General features: G+C 47.7%; 1 protein-coding gene across 4 annotated transcripts in view; it reads right to left on the reverse strand.

Annotated features, from left to right (window-relative positions):
- Positions 1-14600, reverse strand: part of rreb1a (ras responsive element binding protein 1a) — a 36126-nt gene extending 21526 nt beyond the window's left edge. For 3 of the 4 annotated variants that reach the window (XM_078938591.1, XM_078938592.1, XM_023950421.2), the window contains exon 1: positions 13612-14566. The gene's annotated coding sequence lies outside the window, so the exon portion shown is untranslated. Of the gene's footprint in view, positions 1-13611 lie in introns of all 4 variants that reach the window. The other variant, XM_078938590.1, reaches the window with a different exon arrangement.
- Between the last annotated feature and the right edge of the window lie 7813 nt (positions 14601-22413).

A 22413-nucleotide genomic window follows, 5' to 3' on the forward strand; every position in this document is an offset into this window, starting at 1 on the left:
GAACCTGTTGCTGGTTAACTAGTTAACTGGTGTTTCTGGGCCCGGTGCAGCAGCGGCCGCGGCGAGGAAACGGGATCCGGCTGGCGTGCGTGTTACAGAGTAACCTCTGAAACGGTGGCGTGATCAGAGGATGAAACGGCAGCGGTTCTGCTTGGCGTGGAGCGGGCTGTAACATACTCGGAGGGTAAAAATAACCCGCCAGCAGGAGGAGGAATGTGTGCGCTCAAGAATGCCGCTCGTCTTCTGCTTGACAGGCATGGACAAGTGGAGAGGAGGAGGAGAAGCACCTGAGCGGGAGCTGCTCCGCTCTGATGCAGGAACAGCCACTCTGTGCTTTTGGAGGTTCTTCTTTGAGAACTTGTCATTTCTGCGGCAGCGCCGGTTCAAATGCTTCTGGAAGCATCTCAAACCTTCCTGCTGGCGCCGCGCAGAGGATCGAGGCCTCTCACAGGAAACGGCCGTTTCACAATCCACACTGACCGCATGGATGGAGCTGGTCGAGCGAGCTTGAGAACAGTGGGCCAACGCAGAAAGAGGGAGAAAAGGGAAGTGAGAGAAGAGGAGACAGAAGAAAGAAGCAGAATCCCGTCAGACCGGACGGGCCGCTCTCCCGAACACGCCCCGTCAGACGAGCGCCGCTCTGATTGACTGCCGGCCGGCCACCCCTCAGGAAGCCGGGCTGTGATTGGCCGGCGGCCTGGCGCGCTGCCACTGGGAGCACGTCGGCGCCTCCTGCCTCTGTTGCTCCACAGCATCCTTATCAAAACCCGCAGATTAGTCAGAGCTTGCAGTTACAGGTTAACTCTTCATCCCCATCAGGCCCAAGGAGGCGGCCCTGCCCGCCATTGCAGAAGGCATGACTCAGCAGTTCTGTTTCCTGAGCCCAATTCCTCATCTCATCACGAGAAACAAGACGTTTGCAAAATGCAAAACCACATCAGCTGACGGAGCAGCAGAAGATCCGCAGGAGCTCTTCACAGCGACATGACGTTCACCCGCTCACTCTCTGTTCCTCCTGCTGCAGATAATGTTGACCGTTCCTGTCAGGAGAGGACAGCAGCCACAGAAACCTCCTCAACCGCCACCTCCTGCAGCAGAGCCAGCCGTCACTCTGACCTCAGAGAGCCGAGTGAGGAGCTGCAGCTGTCCTGTGCAGGTGTGGGGGCACCGTGACCTCTGCTCCCTCCGTGAGGCGTCCATTCATTCACGCCACGCCAACAGATGCTAACCCCGCCGAGACACTGAGTGTGAGACCGAGAGCCTCCGGACGGCAGTGCACCATCCTACAGTGACCCCGCCCGTCTCTACGTCCCACTGCTGCTCACCTGCCGGACCCGCCCCTGTGAGGAGCCAGACAGGTGTAGGACCAGCATGCACCAGGGAAGGCGGGAGGGAACATGTGCCCTTCCATCCAGAAAAATGAAGAAACGTCAAAGAGGGCACATTTACCCACGATGCACCTGTGCCAGACACTCTGTCTGTGCTTAATCATTGCTCACTGTTATCTTTGTTTATGGAGCGTTTGACTTTATTGTCTCTTTGTAGTTATTGTGCAACTGATCAGAAACTGATTGACTCCGCCCCCATGGACAGTTCTAACAACACAGATGACGTTTAGGAAAACACCCTGAAAAAAGAATGAGGAGAACTACAGCTTCAGTCTGTCCACAGACCAGGGACAATAAAGTTTATTACAAAAATGAACCTATGATCAAAACCTCTCAGTCCCACTGCAGTCATCATGTTGGAAACGTGTCCCCGGTGCTCTTTTCATGACCGTTACGTCATTTTTAGACAAAATCAAAACACTTTCAAATATTTTTCCAGGAGTTTCTGCAGAGCAGCAGGAGTTCTACAGAGGAGTTTTGGGGGGGGACCGTTGGCTCGCTGGGCCGCCAGTACAGGACGCCTATCCCAAAAGACGGCTACAGTAAATGTATATTAGCTCAAGTGTTCAACAATCAACAGAGCCGTTTATGTGCTTGACCAATCAGACAGATGTGAAATAGCTGCCTGTTATGTAGACGTTGGTGATGTAGAGTTTAAAGTTATGTAGCGACTTGGAAATGACGTATTATTGTCTTTGTTTTGCCATACGTTCACGTGTTGCACGTCATATCGTCATTGCAGTTTTTATCGCAGGTGTTTCTCATATCATACAGCCTTAATGCTCACTACTTTTTTTAATATCAGTGATGACATCACTCATTTGCTAAAGTAAAACCCTAATTTAAAACCAACACTTTACAAAGACTATTTATGGATCTACAGTGTTGTGAAGATGAAAACTCAAGTTCTTTAAAAAAAATGCATTTAAATATATTTTCTCAAATGACAAATTGTTCAAACGCAAAGCATTGTGGTCTATATTTGCCATATTTTGCAGAGACTTCTGGGTCATTTCTAGGATTTTGGAATATGGAGCAGAGAGTGAATTCTGACAGTCCTAGCTGAACAATGTATGGTTACCGTGGCAACCGTGTGGGTAAAGCAGCCACTTAGGTAGTTTGAATTGACTGATTTTAGATGAAAAACCCAGAAGTGACATTGCTGCCACAAAAACATCCCATTATGACGGCACCATAAGAAGTCAGAAGGGCACTTCCTGTTTAAATCTGATGGGGGGGGGCAGCAGAAATGGTTCAACACTTTAACTCTAAACAGTTCTTTCTTCTTAATAATCCCAAACCTCCATCTCTTTGTTTCACCCACAGCTGTTGCTGGACCTTCATCCAAACACACCCAGCCTCTCTGAGGAACATCTTCCTCGTCTGGTCTGCTTCCTCTTTCACACTTCAGACGTCTAACATCGTCTCACACTCAACCATCTTCAGCACGTTTTCACTCTCGTCTCCTTCATCTGCAGTTCATAAAGCGCTCAAAGCTCGTCCTCATCACTCCATCCCTACCAGGAGTCCCACGCTCCTCCTCCTCCTCCAGCAGTTGTCTCTCGGCTCAACAAGCGACACATTCATGGTCTGCCTGCGCACACAGCAGCTGGCACGCACACACGCCGCCTGTTAACACAACTGGAGTGTGTTCCTCAGCGAGAGGGCCGAGACACTGGAGTCCACGTGTTCGCGGGCAGACAGGAATGGGAGTGTTGGAGGAGGAGGAGGAGAAGAAGAAGAAGAAGGGAGAGGGAAACCCCACACAGCCTCCGGCAGGCAGGCGCACACACGGCTGGACACGTCCTCCACACAGCAGTGAGGCGGTGTGTGGAGGAGTGCGTTTGCTTTCTGCCAGGTCTTCACAAGAAAACTCACAGCAGCTTGATCTGCGTTTGGTTTTGGCAGTGAGGGAACGGCAGAACCCCGTCTTCCTCCTCCTCGTCCTCTCTGAGGATGAGGAGGAAAACCCCTCGCAGAACGAGTTGGAGCACGTGGAGGGAGGGTGGGGCCTGAGCGCGCTCAGACACTGAACTACAGCTGGAGAGTGGAGGTGAACCACTGAAACTTCCCACGCCACCAAAGTTTTAGCTTTGCATTAACAATGTCTGCCTCATCATCATCATCATCATTACATCATCATCATCATCATCATCATGTCTCTCTGCATCTTCACAGCCGATCCTGATTCCAGATCCCAACTCAAAACTTTAGTATTTTTTTCCCAGGTTTCTTCTTGGTCTCCATCATTTTATTTTTTAACTTTTCCCATCAAAGGCTGTGCCTACATTACCCATCATGCCCTGCAGTGCCTCACGGGAATCAGGTTTCATGTGGAAACAAGCTAAAACATGAAGTGAGACGGCATCCACCCCCCCTCCCCCTCTCCTCCCCCATAGGCTGCTTTGTGAAAACAGCCTTCACGTGCACACGTACGTGCACAGATGCAACAGTGATGCAGTTCAGCTGATGCTTGTTCCACTTTCAGTCTTTTGCATGAAACGAGACGGGAAAGAGCAAGAATGAAGAAGTGTGCGCATGCATGTGAGCGTGCACGTGCAGGGTGTGGTGGTGAAGAGGACCAAGTTTCATATGAATGAATAGACTAAGCTGGTGTGTGCGTCTGCCTTTGGGGCAACACACACAAACACACACACGTGCACGAGTGTGTGCGCCTCAGAGCCCTCCATTCCCGTGAGGCTTTTTTTTCTTCTATTTTTCCTTTTCTGGTTAAAGCTGAATGGACTGACGGGTGCGCCCGCTAATCCTAACCCCTCTATCCACACCTGAGACCACACCCACTGCACACACACACACATCTGCAGGGCCTCACACACACACTCCCATTCACTTTCCCCTCTTCTTCAAACAGAAACGCCCTCCCAGCATCAACTTATGGGTTTAGGGAAATGCGCAGAAGCACCAGGAAACTGGACCTTCATCCAGAAGACAATACCCTGATGAGGAGGAGGAGGAGGAGGAAGAGTATCAGCAGTGTTTGAAGACGTTGAAAGCACGGCAGAATGAATGAACCAGTCCATGCACGCGCTCGTGTCACATGCACATCCCTGTTTGAAATCCGTGTACACGTCTGCATCCCCCACACGTGTGTTTGTGGTGTTCAGTAAATATCAGTTTGAGGCAGCTCTGACAACAGGAAGCAGTCCCTTCACAATAAAAGCCTGAACAGGATGATGATGTCACAAGAGTTTCCCGCCAGTGGCGTACGTGCATGTGTGCGCACACACAAACACACACACAAAGAGCCAGCAGACGACCTAAAATCCTTCACTTGTCCAAGAAAGTCAGGGGGCATGTCTGAGCTGCGGTCTCCACGGCAACCAGGTGTGTCCTGTGTTTGCAGAACAAACAGTGGTACCTGCTGGGAGCAGGGAAGGGCCGGCGTGCATGAGCGCGCATGTGTGCGTGCACGTGCTCTCCTTCCAGTGTTAATCTGCGTTGTGTACGTGTGCGCGTGTCAGGTTACAGCTAACAGTCAGATTAATGAGGATTATGCTTCATTCACATGCTAACAACAGCACAAGGCCACAACACAAAAGCACAACTGACAACTGCAAACCACACAACAGCACAGAGACCAACAAACAGAGGGAGGACGGAGAAAAGAAAACAGAAGAGATGAACGAGGGGAAAAACAGTGAAGAAGAAAGAGGGAAGGAGGCACCAAGACAGAGGAAGAGGAGGGGAAACGAGCAAATCATGAGGAGGAAGTGAGGGAAGAAAAAAAAGGATGGATTTATTTTTCTTCATTATCAAGCTGAACCCTGACACACGTGCACACTCACATGCACGCGCTCAGGGGTCTGAGGTGAGCAGTGAAGTGATTGTGGTTCAAACTCAACCTTTATTGATTTAGCCGCTTGTTATTTGCATGCTCGCTCGCCCTCCTCCCTCTCCAGCTGACAAAACTGTGTAGTCAGCAAGAACTGCAGCGGGACATGGGGGGGGGGGGGGTGCAGAGAGCAGCCCGCAAACAGAGAAAGAAAGAGAGAGAGAGTTAACCCCCTCCTGTCCTGAAGCTTCATCCTGACTGCTGAGGAAGAGGAGGCCGCTCTTCCTCTGGCTTCTGTTCATGCAGAAGACCTGGGGGGGGGGCATGTTCCTCGAACTGCATGCCTCTGCAGATGATGGAGGGGTGGGGGAGGAGGAGGAGGAGGAGCATATTTGCAGGACAAACCTGTTGTGTGGGATGCCAGCAGTTTTGAGTGAGTGTGTTTTCGTGTGTGTGTGTGTGTGTGTGTGTGTGTGTGTGTGTGTGTGTGTGTGTGTGTGTGTGGGTGTGGTGAGACAGTCCTGATAAGCAGCTTGTGGAGCTAACTACCACTGCGGAGTGTGTGACAGCACACACACAAACTCAGCACGGCTGCAAATAAAGCCGTATTTACTGCAAGTCTAAAGTCCAAGTGCCTCGACTGTGAAGGAATGTCACAATGGATGAAGAGAGGAGGAGGAGGAGGAGGAGGAGGAGGAGGAGGAGGAGGTGGTGGAGGAGGAGGAGGAGGATGCTCACTGCAGCTTCTGGTGGTTTTTATGATTCATAAGTTAAAGACTGGCCTCCTGCTGCCATTAAATGAGCCGTTGCTGATTCCTGACACTTCCTGTCTAAGACGCTGGTGTTTGAGGAAACCTTCCCAGAACCTGCAGAGGATGATGATGATGATGAAGAGTTCTGCTGCCCTCCGAATGAACAGGTCACCCAGCAGAGACTGAGTGTTTTCAGAGAGTGATGGAAGTCAAGCAGATAAAGATGAAGAGCCATCTGTTTCCTCAGGATGGTTTCTCAGACTCCTCCGGTCCGTTTCTTCAGCAGGAGAAGATTCTAACGGTTTGGACCGAGTCACAAATGCCTTCATCAGGAGAATGAGGAAGAGGAGGCAGGGAAGAAAAGGGAGGAGGAGGAGGGTTAACAGGAAGTGAAGCAGCCTCTCATCAGGAGAGTAGAGGAGATGGAGGAAGTGTGGAAACAATAGATCCTCTCAGTGCGGGTCTGTGAGCGTTGTTGTCAAGTCTTTGTATCACACAGAGAAGTTGTGTAACAGTTAGAGATGCTTTCCTTTAACCCAGCTGCTCAGGAAAACTTCAAAACTTTAGAAAAACACGGAAAACGCTGAAAAAAGGAAGAGAAACTCCCAAGCAAGAGCTCAGACATGACCGCAGCCGCAGGCATGAGCGCAGGCTGCGCAGTCACAAGTATGCGCCCAGACATGAGTGCAGCCGCAAGCATGAGCGCAGGCGTGAGCACGCGTGCAGTTATTAGGCCCAAACCGAGCCGGACAGAAGCAGTCGCACAATCCTAAGCACGGGTCAGATCTGTCTGCAGGAGCGCAGGAGTGAGCTCAGATATGAGCATATGCGCAGGCACGAGTGCAGACACAAGAACGTCTGCAGTGCCACACGCGCGCACACTCTTCATGCACGGAGCGCGAGAGTGCAGCCTGAGTGCAATGGGTGAACTTTCTGTGGTTTCCTCTGCAGCTGTCTGAACCTCTGCAAACTCGCTTCTTTAAGGAATCCCAGCATCTTCCTCACACATGAAAAGCTGCTCCTCATCATCAGAGGAAGAGTGCCGTCTGCCATCAGGAGCAGCATCATCCTCGCTGGAAAGCAGCTGCTCTCCACTGACTGACATTTCTCCAACGTTCAACAGGATCTCTGTTACCACTAATGCTCTTCCTCCTTTAAATTACCCAGAATTCCTCAGTGTTCTAGCATTTGTCTGCTTCAGTCCACCTTCAGCAGAATTTCCTGCTGCAGTCTGTGTTGCTCGAATGTTAAAGAGGCCAGACGGTGAGCTGCAGGAAAATCCACTGATGCACGCTTTCCTGGAGCCTCTTCCAGCTCCGGCTGACTCATCCGCATCCCACTTTTCCAAACCGGGAGCATTTCCTAGAGTCTGCACCGAGCCCTGCATGAATGACCCAGCAACAGCAAATGCAGGCTGGAAGGCTTCTTCTTCCTTCAACTCCAACACAGAAACCAGTCTTTCTACTTGGATCTTTGACAGTCTGACTTCTGCGGGACGGTTTGTTTTATTTCAGTGTCACACAGTGACCACAGGTGGCGCTCTTTACGTGGATATACTTTGACTTGTATTTGCTTTTATGACTCGTTCTGGAACATTAGCTGGTGTTTGATCTGCATGATGACATCATTCAAGGGGTGGAGTCACATTGTTTTGGTTATATGGATACTGGCCGTTTCAAAATGTGCCGCGCAAAGACGTTGTTGGTAAAGATCGAATACTAACGGTGTGTTCACTGACATCTGGTTAACGTCGGTGATGTCACCAGCACACACTCGACGTACCGTAACGCTCCGACTAACTTGGAGGAGTGGATTCTGACAAACATGGCGTTTGATACCAGCGACACGTTAACTCATGGTGTTGCTGAACAGTAAAAGAAAGCCGCATTTTTATTCCGTTAATGGTTGAAGAGGGAAAGAGGGGCTCAGAGCGAAGCAACAAGTTCTCATTCTTAAAGCTTTAGGATGATGATCATTGCAGGTGTGATACAGGCTGGGGTTGGTTCCAATCCGAAACCCGGATGAAACTTTAAAGAGCAAACACTCAGAGGAGTGAGAGTGTGGCCTGTCGCCTAAATTTAAACTCCAAAGGGAGCAAAGACCCGAGTGGGAGTCTGTGAGTGAGTGTGAGCTGACAGCAATCCCACAGAAACACACACTTCTCTGGGAGGGGACCCACCAAATGACACACTGCACTGTGTGTGTGTGTGTGTGTGTGTGTGTGCGTGTCTCCTCATCTCAGATGACACTCATCTCGTGTTCAGTTCAGTTTCTCAGAATCATCAGGTTCAAGCGGCGGATCAAAGATGCAGCCACGATCAGATCCGATCAATAGTACGGCTCCCAATCCATTCCACCATCAGGACTCAATAATCTGATGACTTTACACCAATTTAAGTAAACACGTGTCACTTCCTGCTTCCCCACCACAGGGGGCGCTGTGCCCGCTCAGCCTACAACAACTACAGCTGAAGACCCACAAAAATAAGCTAAAGAGAAAACGACACAAACATCACCGGCATCCGCCGTCCGTTTGTTTTGGGGCTCTAGCCTGCAGAAGATTGTTTCATTGTGTGATTGGTCCGCCTCTGGATGACATCACAACCGCTGGTCTGAGTTAAACAGGCTGCTATAAAGTCACTCAAAATTGTGTGATTTTTGTGTTTTTAACATGTTCTTGTAGAATTTCTCTGATGATGGAAGAGATGTAGAAGAAAAGGAAGCTTGTAATCGCATTTCCGAGGATTTGGTTATTCAAATCGTTGTGAAGCAGGAGCTGTTTGAAAAGCCTGTAGTTGTGACGTAGAAACTACAACAGCGGGCCACAAGCTCTGCTCTGCTCCATTCTGATCATCCACTGTCAGACAAACAGATCCATGAACGTCTTTGTTTTCCTCGTCTGAGCTGGAATCTGGATCAGAACTGGACGGCCGGATCGCTCCAATTCTGTCGTTTTTGTGGCACGGGTCATGTTATGTCAGGGTTGTGGGGGCTGTAAGCTAGCGGGAGAAAGTGTAAACAGAGAGTTCTCAGTTATGGGTGACGGGAAGTGGGTAGTTATGTGCCAATGGTCCCTCCCACAACTCAGAGGCGACTTTCTGATAAACTCCTGCCGCTCTGCAGAAACTAGGTCCAAAAAAAGTTTTTGGCTAAAACAGCATCATCTTCATTTAAAGACCACTGGGGGGGCTCTGAAAACGGATCCAAAGACGGTCGCAGTGGGACTCTGAAGTCCGGACACAGAAAACGGAGCCCAGAACGGTTCACTTCAGTGTGAACGCAAACGCACTTCCACAAGAGTCTGGAGGAGAACTGAGAAATGTTGAAATCATTCAACAGAATTCTCCTTCACGGCTGCTTCTGGAGTCCGGTTGGGGGTGTCGGGGCGGCCTCATCTAAAATAGGCAGGTCTATAAATATCAAAGAGGGAGGGGGGCAGGAGCAGCCAGAGCCAGGGCTGCAGAACATCCTCCTCTCTGCTGGACTTCTGCAGCATCTTCAAGCGGACGGGTCATGTGACCGTGGACTACAGGAATCCAGGGAAGGGGGGGGGGGTGCACGTGCACGTGCTAATGCGAGGTTAATGTGGAGACAACAGGCGTCCCTGGAGGAGCAGAGCTTTTCATTAACTGCTCCACTTCAGCCTCTGTGGACTGCAGCGTCCCTCTGAGACTCCCCATTAACACACAAACACACACACACACACAAACACACGGGTCACATGACCGGCCTGCAATTATCACATGATAGCTGCACTCACAGATCCAACTCTGTTACTGATGATCCACAAACACTATTTCACCTTTTTCTCCCCTTCAAGAGTCTGCAGAGAACTCCCAGACGAAGAGCAGATCAGACGTTAAACTAAAGATTCTCTTCCATTCCTGTTCATTCAGTCACTTTATTTTAACATATTATTGCACAACGGTGGACAAAATAACGCCTAAAGATCATTTTAGTATCCAGGAAAAGTTTAGAAAATGTGTTAATTTCTGAATAACTACTTTTTAAGTTAGAAGAAGGAAAGAATGAGTGTCTGCATGATTTCTAACTAAAACCGTGTTTCCATTTGCTGCTTTCTGACTGAACGGAGGATTCATGGATCTGTTTGAGCTTCGATCCATGGAGGAAGACCATGCGGTCCACGGCGAGGATGAAGCTTTAAACCTCCACCATGTGGATGAAGCTCCTCCGAGACGCAGAGGAGATAAGGTGGAGTCACAGTCGGTTGGTCTCACTCCTCCTCCACCTGTATGGAGTGAGAGCAAGCATCCCTGCCTTCATGCTGCATCATGTCTTTACACGACTGACTGCAGGCTGTGTGTGTGCGTGTGTGTGTTGTTCTCACAATGAGGAACAGCATCATACAGCACGGCCTTTGTGTGTCTGTGTGTGCAGGCGCGACATCATGGTGCACATCAGCAGCAGACAGCGCTCAGAGGCGGGTGGCGGCGCTCGCTGAGCGCGCTCGGCTTCACGTATTTCTGCGCTCTGTGTTTGTGAGTCAGGCTGAACGCTCCGCACCGCCGCCACCGTGACTTCACTTCCTGTCAGCTATCAAGCATGAATGTCAGAGGACCGTCAGACCTCGCAGCGGCGATCCGGTTTTTTGAGTAATCCGATTACACAACATCTGCAGAGGAATCCACCCAGATTCTTCCCATCAAGCATTAGTCACTTTCTCGCCTCCATCCATACACCTGAAGCAAACAAGCATCTTCAGTTTTGCTGAGCTAAACCAGATGTGTGGAGACCTGCATGTATGGGTGTGTGTGTGTGTGTGTGTGTGTGTGTCCAACAGCTCATCTGCTTTGAAAAATGATCAGCAGATCTTGAAGTGATGAGTCTGTTTCAGCATCCAGCAGGAATCCACATCAGCTTTGATGTTTTGATTGCACCACAACCTTCCTCCTTCACCCCCACCAGGCACATCTGAGACCCCACCTCCTGCTCCACAGAACCAGGAGTCAACACCACCCCCCACCCCCCACCCACCCTCAGCAAGACGAGCTGGTCCGTGAGAGAAAGAGGGGAGAGATCAGCGCCTGTCGCCGAGGGCCCAGCTCGGCCTCAGTGTTGAATTTCGTAATGGAATGCTAACTGCTCATCCGGATCTCTCCTCCTCCTCCTCCTCCTCCTCTCAGAAGGGAGAGGAGCAGAGGAGGAGAGGAGGACCAAGCTCAGCGAGTGAAATGGAGGCTGCCATGGCAGCAGAGCCTCCCTTTCTGCTGGAAACAGCCACAAACGGGTTTCTCCTGTCAGCTAACTCTTGGGGGAACTTTCCAGAGTGGACGTGAAGAAGCATCAACACAAAAACCTTTGAGTGATTAGCCCCTCACATGTGGTTCTGCTTTGACCACGCGGCAGTTAACGCATCAGCGAACCTCTGGGAATGACATTGATGCTATATTCTCGCCCCTGTCTGCGTCAGCACGCACATGTGGGCGTTTTGGGCCCCAAACTCTCGCATACACGCGTCGCTACGCACGTTTCTAAGTCCGTTAAACTAGTTCACTGACACCGAGTCTTTGATTTATCAGAATCTATCGGAAAAAGCCAGCAGAGGGATTCGCCAGATTGACACCACTTCAAGCCTCTTCCACTGTAAAACATCCACTAGCATCAAGCGTGACCACGGATGCTAAAACCCCGCGTTCAGCACGTTCTGGAAGGCGCATCAAGAACCCGGTGTGAGCAGCACCAGACCTCCAGATGACAAATGATTAACTCAACACCACAAATTCACTGCTAAAGTACGGCCTGTGCTCCATCATCGGCAAAGAAACACAACAATACAAACGTTAGATCGGCGTGACGCATCAACACCACAGATAAAAACACACAACTAAACCCCACAGAGGAGGCTCTAAAGTCCAAGCTCCTGCAGCTGGAGGAGGTCCCACAGCTCTGGCAGCTGGACAAACGGGATGTTTCAACGTGTTTGTAAAAACACCACAATGCAAAGATGCAGAGGAGCTTTTGTGTGAAGAAGCTTCAAACTTTCTGCTCACGTTCTGGATGGAGATTGCACAACCAAGAAGCTCAGACATGAGAACAGACGGGAGCTGCAGAGACTAGTTAGACTAGTTAAATGACCTGCTGACACGTTCGACCATCTAACTGGATCTGGGGTGGAGGGGAGTGTGGAGGTTGCTGCTTCACTGTTCAAGTTCCTCAGCAGGGAGGAAGAGGAGGAGGGAGGAGGTGAAAATCCCTGGCAACCATTATTATCTCTAAGCGATTCAGCCGCGAGGCAGACCGAGGGACGAAGAGCCCATCCGTCCCTCCTCTGAGTCCAACAGCCGGGCCAAACCCCGACCGTCAATCATTGACCCGGATCAGCGATAAGAAACTCTTTGACACAGTAAAACCCGGTTATGGTGGTTATTCAACAGCCCCGTCCAGCATCCTCCACCACGGACAGAAACCCCCACGGCCACGCTAGCAGCTAAACTCAGCCGCTGAAAAGTTCACCAAGTCGGCTGTGTGAGGCCGGAGGCCGGCTAAAGGGTCAAAACGTGAAGGTTTGGGGTGGATGTGGGGCTGGGGGGGGGACGCCGACGGACAGAGAAGTCAGGCCGAGGAAGGGGGAGGAGGAGGATGCAACAGGCGTCACGTCGATGCTGCTGCTCGGAGGCGGCAGACAAGTCCCCGAAAGAGGGCTATAAAGTCGTTCAACAGCCGCGGGAGCGGGCGCACACCGACCGACAGAGAGCCCACGGTCACCGCGCATGCCCGTGGGTGCAGTTTGTGGAGGAGCGGGGCAGGCTTTATGGATAAAATGTCTGGGCAAGGTCACGGCACTGCCATCGAGCTAGCAGCAATTAGCATGGCTGCCCCGGAAAAGCGGGCCGCCAGTCCTTCAAAATAAAACCCAACTACGCGTCATAAGATTGTCACAAGCGGGCGTTTTATTTATCTTTTAGGTTATTGTAAGAAAAACTTGCAATAGCAATATTGCTTCAGAATAAACCACAACAGGCATGTCAGCTGATGATGACTTTACAACGTATTGATAAAACCATCGACAACACAGAGCAGCAATCAACACACCATATTTACGGCAGAAACTGTTAAATATATGAAAAAGAATATATGAAAAACAATGCGAGACATCAAACTGTCGACCTGAATCACTTAAACATCCATTGCAAACTTTGTTGAACTCGTTTGCATCAACAGGTGTTTTACTTTGAAAAAAGTGACAGGAAGTAGCGCCATGCCCTGCCGTTAGCTTGCTGTCTGGTAGCTTTACACATGGCCACGAGCAGCTCGGCTGCGGCCAAAGTGCAGCCGAGATACGGATGCTCGACTCCGGCAGAGAGCAGACTTTGACCCCCCTCCCCTGCCGTCGCCCCCACCACCGACCCCACACCAACCAACGGGGCGCAAACGTGCGCGCGTGGGATAAAAGTAGCCCCAAAAGTGGTAAATCAACAACAACTGTTGTCGATAATTATCCGAATGAGGAAGAGGCGCGCGGCTGAATTCCACCGCTTGGATGCGCATCAAACTAGGAAGCAGTGCGGTGGGGGCAGATGCCCCCCCCCCCCCCCCTCCCTCACGGTCTCTCATCTTAGCAAGAACTTTACTTCGAAAGGTCCGAAGTCCCCCCCCCCCTCTAAAAATAAACAACAAAAAGCAACAAGCATCGATGGAGGCAGAGAGGCTGACTTACGGCGGACTTTGTTTGGGCTGGGCTGCTTGCGCCGAGACATCGTGGCGAGGAGGATGATGATGGTGGCGGCGTTGACGGGGGGGGGCCGCGATGATGATGATGATGAACGGCGGGGATGATGAAGAAGAGGGGGGGGGGGGTGGACCGAGAGGCTGTAAAGTTGCACCGAAGAGGAGAGGAATCAAAATGGCGTTTCCGAAGGGATGTGCAAACTTGGACAAACTTTACTCCGGCTTCTCCTCCTCCTCTCCTCTCCCCTCCCTCCTTCACCTCCTCCTCCTCCTCCTCTGCTGCTCTTCCTCTCGCCCCGTCGCTCTCCTCTCCCGGAGAAAAAGAGTTGAATCACGAAGTAAAGTGTTCGGGAAAGTGGCGGAGGGGAACGCAGTCTCCTCAGAGATGTGGTTCGGCTGGTTTCGGGTCCGGACTCCAGGCTCCGGCCCCCCTCCCTCCTTGCCTCGCGCTCTCTGCGTGTCTCTCCCTCTAAACCTGATAAGTAAAGCTCATCACGTGTTGTCTCTCCAGTCTCCAAGGGGACGTGGCCATCAAGCATCTCTGCCTTTCCGCACACACGGACGTTACTGGGTTACTGGATTACCAGTACCTCCTCTTCTCCTCCCGGTACCGAGCCACAACTGCATCCGTTATCACCCCCAGAACACCCCCCCTCGAAAAACCCAACTATTTACGCGGAGAAAACGGGGCCGTTTCTTGGTTTCTGTGACTTTGGTGGAACTTTTGCTCGACACTTTCCTGCCTTCAAAAGGCTCCGACAGCCAACCAGTGCGGTTTAAACGACTGCATCCCCCAAACGCCTTTCCACTCCAAAAAACATCCTCTGAAAGTTACTTTTTTGGCCCATTTACCTCTATTTCTCCTCTAAATGGGACTTTTCTTCTCTCCTCTGCCATGAAACTTCCAAAAACACACGCTGCAAAGCCGTTTTATCATCCGCGTTGACTTTAAAGATAAGAAACCATCGAACCACACTTTACAGGCTGAGCTGCTGCACCTCTCGCGAGAGCTGGAGGCGGAAGGTTTGAGGGACCGGTGAGCTATCGCGTGATGACACAAGGAGAGTGTGAAGGATGCCAACCGTCAGCCTGGGGGTTGGGGAGTGCTACTGTTTCCAGGGAGGTGTCCGGGAGGCAGTCAGGTCACTCCTGAAGCTTCACTTTTCCATGGACGGGGCCGAACGAGACTTTACAGACGGAGACCGAAAACTGTCCGTCACCTCCGAGCGGGAGACACGGAGCTTTAAGCAGAACCACCAACACAACTTTAGTTTGGCTGAGAAAAATTCAAACAAACTTTTTTCTTAATTAAAACAACTTTAATCTTTAAAGTTGAACAATTTTGTGTTTCTCATTTGCACAAATAAAGAAACTCACTCTTCCTGAAAGCCTCAAAAAGACTTTATTTAAAAGTCTTCTTTCATCAAGTGTTAAGGTATTTTCAAAATAAGAGTTGAAAGGTATTTGCTGTCCTTACCCAGTGTTTTCTTTGCTCACACTCTTTCAAGAGTCAAGCCTCCTGGATGAAATTCAGTTCTTAAAAAAGGAAAAAGAAAAAAACTTTGGGTTCTCATTCCAGATAGTTTTACTAAACATCTGTACTTCCTCACTCAAACCCAATTATGTGAAGGAATGATGGGAAGCTTTTCTTCAATAAGTTGCCCCAAGTGTGGAGCGCAATGACGTTCAGCTGAAAGTGAGCTGAGACTGTTGTTCTGAGAGCGACCAGAGTTCAGGGCGGCTCAGAAGCTGCGTTCAAGCGGCTGTTGAAAAGTTAACGTGCGTTTTAGGGCTCCACGCTCAGAACTGTCACGCTCACAGGTGGCTACGCAAGTTTTTACGACCGTTTCTGGGCTCTATGTACAAAACGTGTGCCCATTTAAACTTCCACTGCCAAAGTAACTTAAATTTTGTAGTGATGTGGTGAGTCACCAAACTCAGAGTGGTTTGACATTTTTACCAAGCCTCTCCCAACTGTAGGTGGGTGAAAGTGCTAATAAACAGTAGAAGAAGAAGCCCCTCCCTACTAGTACAGTGTGAACAGCATGAGCTGAACGCATGTTCTTGAACATGTCCCAGCCCCAGCCAAAGCAAGAGGAGCATGGGAGGAAACCAAATCCGGTGTGGACCAAAGCGGCCTGTGTGAATGGGGCTTTGATCCTGGTTTGATCCACACATGAATCGGTCTCCTTTCATAGTAGGATTCCTATCAATGATCGATGAAAGCCCAGCTGATATGAGACTGTCTCCTGTTCACTCAGCAGAGGTTTTATGACCCATTAAAAGGTCACTTTAAAAGCCGATCCAGACGGCAGAAACATCTTCCAACTTGACGGACAGGAGCTTCACCACAGCATGGCCTCGCCGTGCTCACGGCGCTGCAGGCCCTCCTGATGCACTCATAACTCACATTGTGAAACTGCTCTGTTTTGGGTTTACATTACTGAGTCCAGTAATGACCTGGTGGTGTTTTGGAAAAAGCAAAGATCATTTCAGAAGAACTGCAAGAGACTTCTGTCTGTGTGCTTTTCACGTTCACTGCTGCACTAAAGAGACAGACAGCTGTCAGTCAAACGCCTTGAGGTCAAATTATTTCTTCTTGGTGGTTTGTAAAGTTAAGGAATCAAACCTCAGCTCCATTTGACCCAAGTGACATAAATGCTGTTAGATTTAAACCCTGCTGTGTGAAAACAAACTTTTTTGACTCTTCAGAAGTGAAAAAAAAAACAGCAGTAGAGTTTGTAGCTTTGGACCTAAAGGCCACAGAAAAGAAGGTCACCTTCTGAAGGAATTCAGCAAACTTCTGCAGCCACATTTCCTCTGGAGTCAGAGAGGATGCTGAAACAGAACCAGAACTTTAGCAGAACCTTCTGAGCATCCAGTGTAACTGTGGATGCGTGTGAACAACAGCTTTCCTAAAGTTGTTTTTAGACGTCTACAGCTTTAACAGTAACTTAGTTAAAGCAGAAAGCTGAGTCATCGTAACTCTGTGATCGGCGGCTGATGCTCTTCAAAGCAGAAGAGGAAGTGAGGCTTTAAAATGATGGAACCCTTCAAAGCCTTTGAGAGTTTCATTAAAGGTCCCCAAAAGGATAAATGCAAAGATGAAAGATTCTGTTGGATTCTCTCACTATTTAAATCCAGTTTTGTTTTTGAGCTGTAAATTGATTCATTGTAAAAATTGAAAAAATCAACTGTTTATGAAGCAACATTTGATTGATTCTTTTGTCAATTCTCACAAAATCAACTTGGTATCAAAGGCTTTTATTGTGAAAACGACCAAGAACAGGTGTGCTAAGAAAAATGCGCATCATTAGGATATGAAGTGTGGGCGGAGCTCAACAAGTTCAGTCAAAAAATACTATTTTGGCAAACGATGATGATTCTCTACCATGTTTACTGAGCTGAGGGGGGTTTTGATCTTATCAGGCAATAAAAAGAAAACTTCTTTTTACGAATCAAACTGATATGATGTTGATGTTTTCTTGCAGCTCAGAAATATCTTCTCTGCACAGATTTTCAGCGTCTGAGAGCTTCAGAGGACCTAGAGTGTGAGAGAATGTTGTGAATGCAAACAGGCAGGATCCCAGCCGCATGATCTTCCTCCCCCAGCACCGTCAGGATGTGAGGTGTGCGTTCTGCCTTTGCTCGTGGACCGGGCCGTTCTCACTACGCCTGCAGCCTAAATTTAAATTGCCTCTCTTTGTTAAATTTAGTGCGAGCGGCTCCTCTCCTGGCTGCATGTCGGGTTGCTCTCCCACATTCCTGCCAGCCCTCCATCTCTGCACACAGACCCCTCCTCCTCCTCCTCCCATCATCCCCTGCCATCATCTCTCCTCCCATCACACCCCTCCTCCCCTGCAGGCGGCTGCAGCAGAGCAGGAAGAGGCTCTGCGCTTGTCTGGGGCTGGTTGGGCCTGTTGCTGATGAAGGATTTGGGTGTTTCCAGCAGACATTTTGAGGATTGCACTGGAAGTCTCTGTCACAGTCAGACCCCACCCCCCACCCACCCCCCATCTCAGTTTTTACACGAACCTGTGAAGTCCCAGCAAACGTTCAGCTGCAGAGGGAACATGCAGGCTGCATCGTGGCTTTCAAACAGAAACCCCCTCTCTGACATGACGAAAATGTGCTGGGGGGAACTCAAGTTTCACCCTCTGAAACTTGATGCTGATTGGTGAGACTTTGAGCAAACTGCAGCTTTGAAACGCCATCAGAGGCCGCTGATGTCTCAAACATGTCCGCAGCATCTTAAGGAGGAGTGCCGCATGCTGGCACGCTTTCTGCTGAAGGGAATCTCGGCGTCACGTCAGAACATGTGCTGAACTTCCTCCTGGATCTGGCAGATCCTTCACGAGCTCAGTTCCTACTGTGGAAAAGAGCCTGCTGCAGCCATATTTCCTGTGGGACTCTGAAACTTGGTGAGGAACTCAGTTCCACCGCAGGAAACAGGCCTGAGTGACGCTCCTACCCACCAGCAGCTCTCTCTTTCCCCTGCAGCTCTCCATGCAGATCTTTCCTCCAACTGTTCGTAGACCCTTAAGAAGAAAACACAGATGAGAATTGGAAGGAAACAGAAGTGTTTAGAGACTAAATGTGTTCCAACCTGTGTGAGAAGAGCTTCTTAAAAGTTCAATCCAGCAGACAAACAGCTCCATCTCCTGTTAAATCCAACGTCTCCTAAAAACCTTAGCATTGGACTTTAGCATTCATAAATCAAGAATTAAGATCCATCCATAACTAATTTATGAATTTAACTCTGATTTTTAATGGGTACAAGTCACATAGATGTCATTGCTGGGTCGGTTCACAATTTTCTTGTTTTAGGACTATTTTGTTAAACATTGTTATATTTGGTCAAGTTTTGATTTTTAAAACCAACTTTGTTTGGTTTAAAATCACGGTTTTCGTGTTACAGGCCAATTAAATTAAACAAAGCTGGAACTTTCAACGATGAAATGATGACATTTCACAGTTAAAGCAGTTTTTTAAAACGGTTTTACACAAGAAAAATACATTTATGTCAATTATGTGATAATGTTTACAAAATTCATTCATCTAATTTAAGTGATAACTTGAAGATTTATTCATTGCATTAAACCCATAGATTAAAGTAAGTTTATTAATCTGTCCATCAGGTCACAAACATTAACATTCCTGTTTTTATCTTGGTTTGAGGGAGTTGCATTGACCTACGCTTGTTATTGTAACAAAATTAAAACCCACTTCAGCCACAGGTTAACCATGAAAATCTATTGCCGTCAGCCATAACCCACATTTTTTAAGTTTTTGTTCAAAGGGTTCTATCAATAAAGTGTTGTCACATAATTCTGGTTACATCTTTATTGTCCAAAAAAAAAAAAAAGGTTTCTGTGACCTTGACTCATTCCTAACCCCCAGTATACAATCACAGGTGAGGGAAGATCGACTTCAGACTCTGATCTTCTTTCCCCACCTGACTGTTAAATGTCCGCCCTGCTGCCATCCGTCGCTCAGTCTCACACGTCAATGTAGACTTTTTAAGGCTATTGGACTTCAACTCTTCTCCTTGTAGGTACTCATTTGACCTCATTCCAGCGGAGACGTGTAGCCTTAGTCTTGGGTCCTCATCCCAAGTTTACACTTAGCCGCTGCTCCACAGAGAGATGGAGGTCACGACCTAAAGAAGCGGAAAGGACCACATCATCTGCAAATGGCAGACAAGATTTTGAGGCTCCTAAAGGCAAACTATGGAAAGTCTGCCCATGAATGTTATAAATGGAATCAGAGGGACCCCGGAGCATTCCGACTCACACCCGAAACCAGGGTAGGACCACACCCCTGTCCTCACCCTGGCAGGCCATTGTTAGAGCCACAGCCAGTTCTCACTTGTTGATTATCCTATAGACCTTTTTCACACTTCCGCATTTTTCGACCGGAAATACGTCAATGACGTGTAAAACAACTTCCTGTTAGCGTAGCAGCAGATATGAAGAATGGCAGAGTCGAAGAGTTGCAGTTTCTGTTGTGTTCCAGGCTGTTCGTCTTCCAACCAAAAACAGTCCTACCTTTCATTTCATTATTTTCTTCTGGATCCAAACCTGAAACCAAAATGGATATAGGCGATCCGAAGAGATGAAGGGCATAGTTTTAATGTAAACACAGGTAGCACCCTCTGCTGCCGGCACTTCGCTCCGGATTGTGGTGCGGCTGCGCCGTTCGTCGCCTGAAAAGTGGTGTTGCCCCGAGTATTTTCCCTTGGAAAAACTTTACTGCTCCTTTGAGAATGGAGTCAGTATATGACAGAACCTCAAACGTCAGGCTATGCAGCTGTGCTGTGAAGATGGCGACACGGTGGCTAAGCTAAGGCAGTAAATGGATCAGGACTACGGGACACACCCACCTGCAGGTAAGGTTGTTCATAATGTGTTTAGTTAACGCTAGTCAACTATGTGTACCGTTATTGGATAAATGCATTTCTACCTGAACAAATAAATGTTTATAATAAAAGCTGTTCATGCTCTCACCTATTTTAATTACATGTATTTAACTAATTTTGAGCATTTTGTCATTAACAAAAATAAATGCCACTGCCACTTTAACCATGCCACTGTTCTTTAGCACTGTTTAGACTACTGTTATTCTTCCTACTATTACTGTCTTTATATCTATTTTTAAGTCGTTTATTTATTATTTTATATGCTGCTTGCACTGTGGGGTGAGAGGAAAGCAATTTCATCTGTGCTGTATGTCTGATGGATGCAGCATACTTGACAATAAAGCTGACTTTGACTTTGAAATGAAATGTATTTGTAATTAAATACTTGACATACTTTTCAAAACATGATTACTGTGTTGTGTTGAAAGGTAGCATAAATATATTAAGACTGGTTTTTAATTTCTTTCCAGGTGCTCTGGATGAGGCTTTGATTACATCCATGACTTAGAAGCCAAGTTCCTTTGCTGGAGCCAGGAGACGATGTCATGGCGGACAAAGAGTTCCTCGTTCAAGACCTGCTTACTGACATTGGATCTAAGATCATGATTCCACCTTTTAAGCTTTCAGCTCCATCAGCAAGGAGGAAACAGAACAAACGCAGCCATCACCCGCCTCAGAATTATAGTGGAAAGAGTGATCAGCAGGATAAAGTCCTTTCACATCAGGGACTCTCCCGTGCCGCTCACACTGATGGGCAGTGTGAATCAGATCTGGCTTAACTGCCGTGTTTTGGCAAATGATCATGGACTTTTGTTTTGAAGAGTGAATTAATGTTTGGTATGTAAATAATGTATAATGTGCAAATAGTATGGAAAAATTTAGTGTTTCCACATATTCTTAAAATCTAATTAAATATAGTTGTTATATTCGTAATATTTTTCTGTTGAAATGAGACTTTGACTACACAAAAAAATTAGATGAACAAATAAAACAATTCTGGTCAAAATTGTGCCTCATTTAATTTTTAGGTATGCGTAACAACAACTGATTAATCACAACTCAAATAACATCAAACATTTACAATAAAAAATAACATTACAGATCAACAGTAAGACAGAAGGCTGAACTGATTGCTAAAGACAAGATAAGTGTAATTTAAGGTATGCATTCATGCATTTGCCATAATATATATCCAAGTTCTCTTTCTTTTCATCTGTGGGGGCTGCACCTGGCATAATCTGCTTCCAGATGCCATCATATATGGATCTGGCTGTGGTCCTACACAAGAGAAACACAACACACAAAAGTTAGACATAAGTGCATAACTACATTTAGATTTAATTCATTATATCTGCTGTAACCATAATTTGGTTAGTCATAAGATTAGAAAGAAAAACTTTCTGCATCCATCCAGTGATATCTGGAAACAATAAATTAAATAGGTTACAGTTAAGACATACTTATGTTGCTACATCAATGTAACATGAAACTATAACTTTCAGTAGGGTGACCAGATTTGAGTTTGTAAAAAAGAGGAGTGAAGTGAGTTTGTGAGTAATTGGTGTTCAGAGCTGCGTACATAAAGCAAATATGATTACATTTCATCTATGTTCAATGTTATTTTATTATATAAGTATCAAAAAAGAGGACATGTCCAGGAAAAGAGGACGTATGGTCACCCTAGTTTCAGAAAAATAATAAGTGAAGAAAGTGCCGCAACCGCAGCAAAATAAATGAACACGCATACGGGCAACTTAACATTTCTTATTTACAGCTTCACCAAATTTTTGGGTGTTATGTTAATCTCATGCCTTTTCACTTAAACATACACACAACATATTCACTGCGATGTGTTATACCTTATATTACAAATAACACCAGGATTTACAGTTGACGTAAACACACAGAGTTACTGTGATGCGGCTATGGCTAAGCTAGCTGAAGCTTACCTTGGTAATGGTGGATAAACTCTTCGTGGACGAATTTATATCCCTTGTCCAATTTATTTCCTTTAGTGGACGAATGCATCTTCACACTCTTCACCACATCGTCGCTGGTGAACTTCGGAACACAACTCAGGCTCTTCGAAAACACTCTAGGCTCGGCCATTCCTCTGCCAGCGAAGCACAAACCGGAACTATGTTTACACGTTGATGACGTACTTCCGGTTTTTGCGAAAAAGGTCTATTATCCATATTTAAACCAGAGATTATGTTGTTAAGGGGAACATATCAATTATTGAGCAGGAGTGCAGGAAAACGTCCCAGAAATGAAACAAAAGGAGTTTCTGCTTCTTCCACTTTAGAAGTTTAGAGATTTCCGACATTTGAGGTAAATGGGGATGGATGAATACACACAAAAGACATCAAGCAG

Source organism: Oryzias latipes, chromosome 20 (genome assembly GCF_053564925.1).
Source record: "Oryzias latipes strain Hd-rR chromosome 20, Olatipes_Hd-rR_3.1".
In the NCBI taxonomy this organism is placed as follows: Eukaryota; Metazoa; Chordata; class Actinopteri; order Beloniformes; family Adrianichthyidae; genus Oryzias; species Oryzias latipes.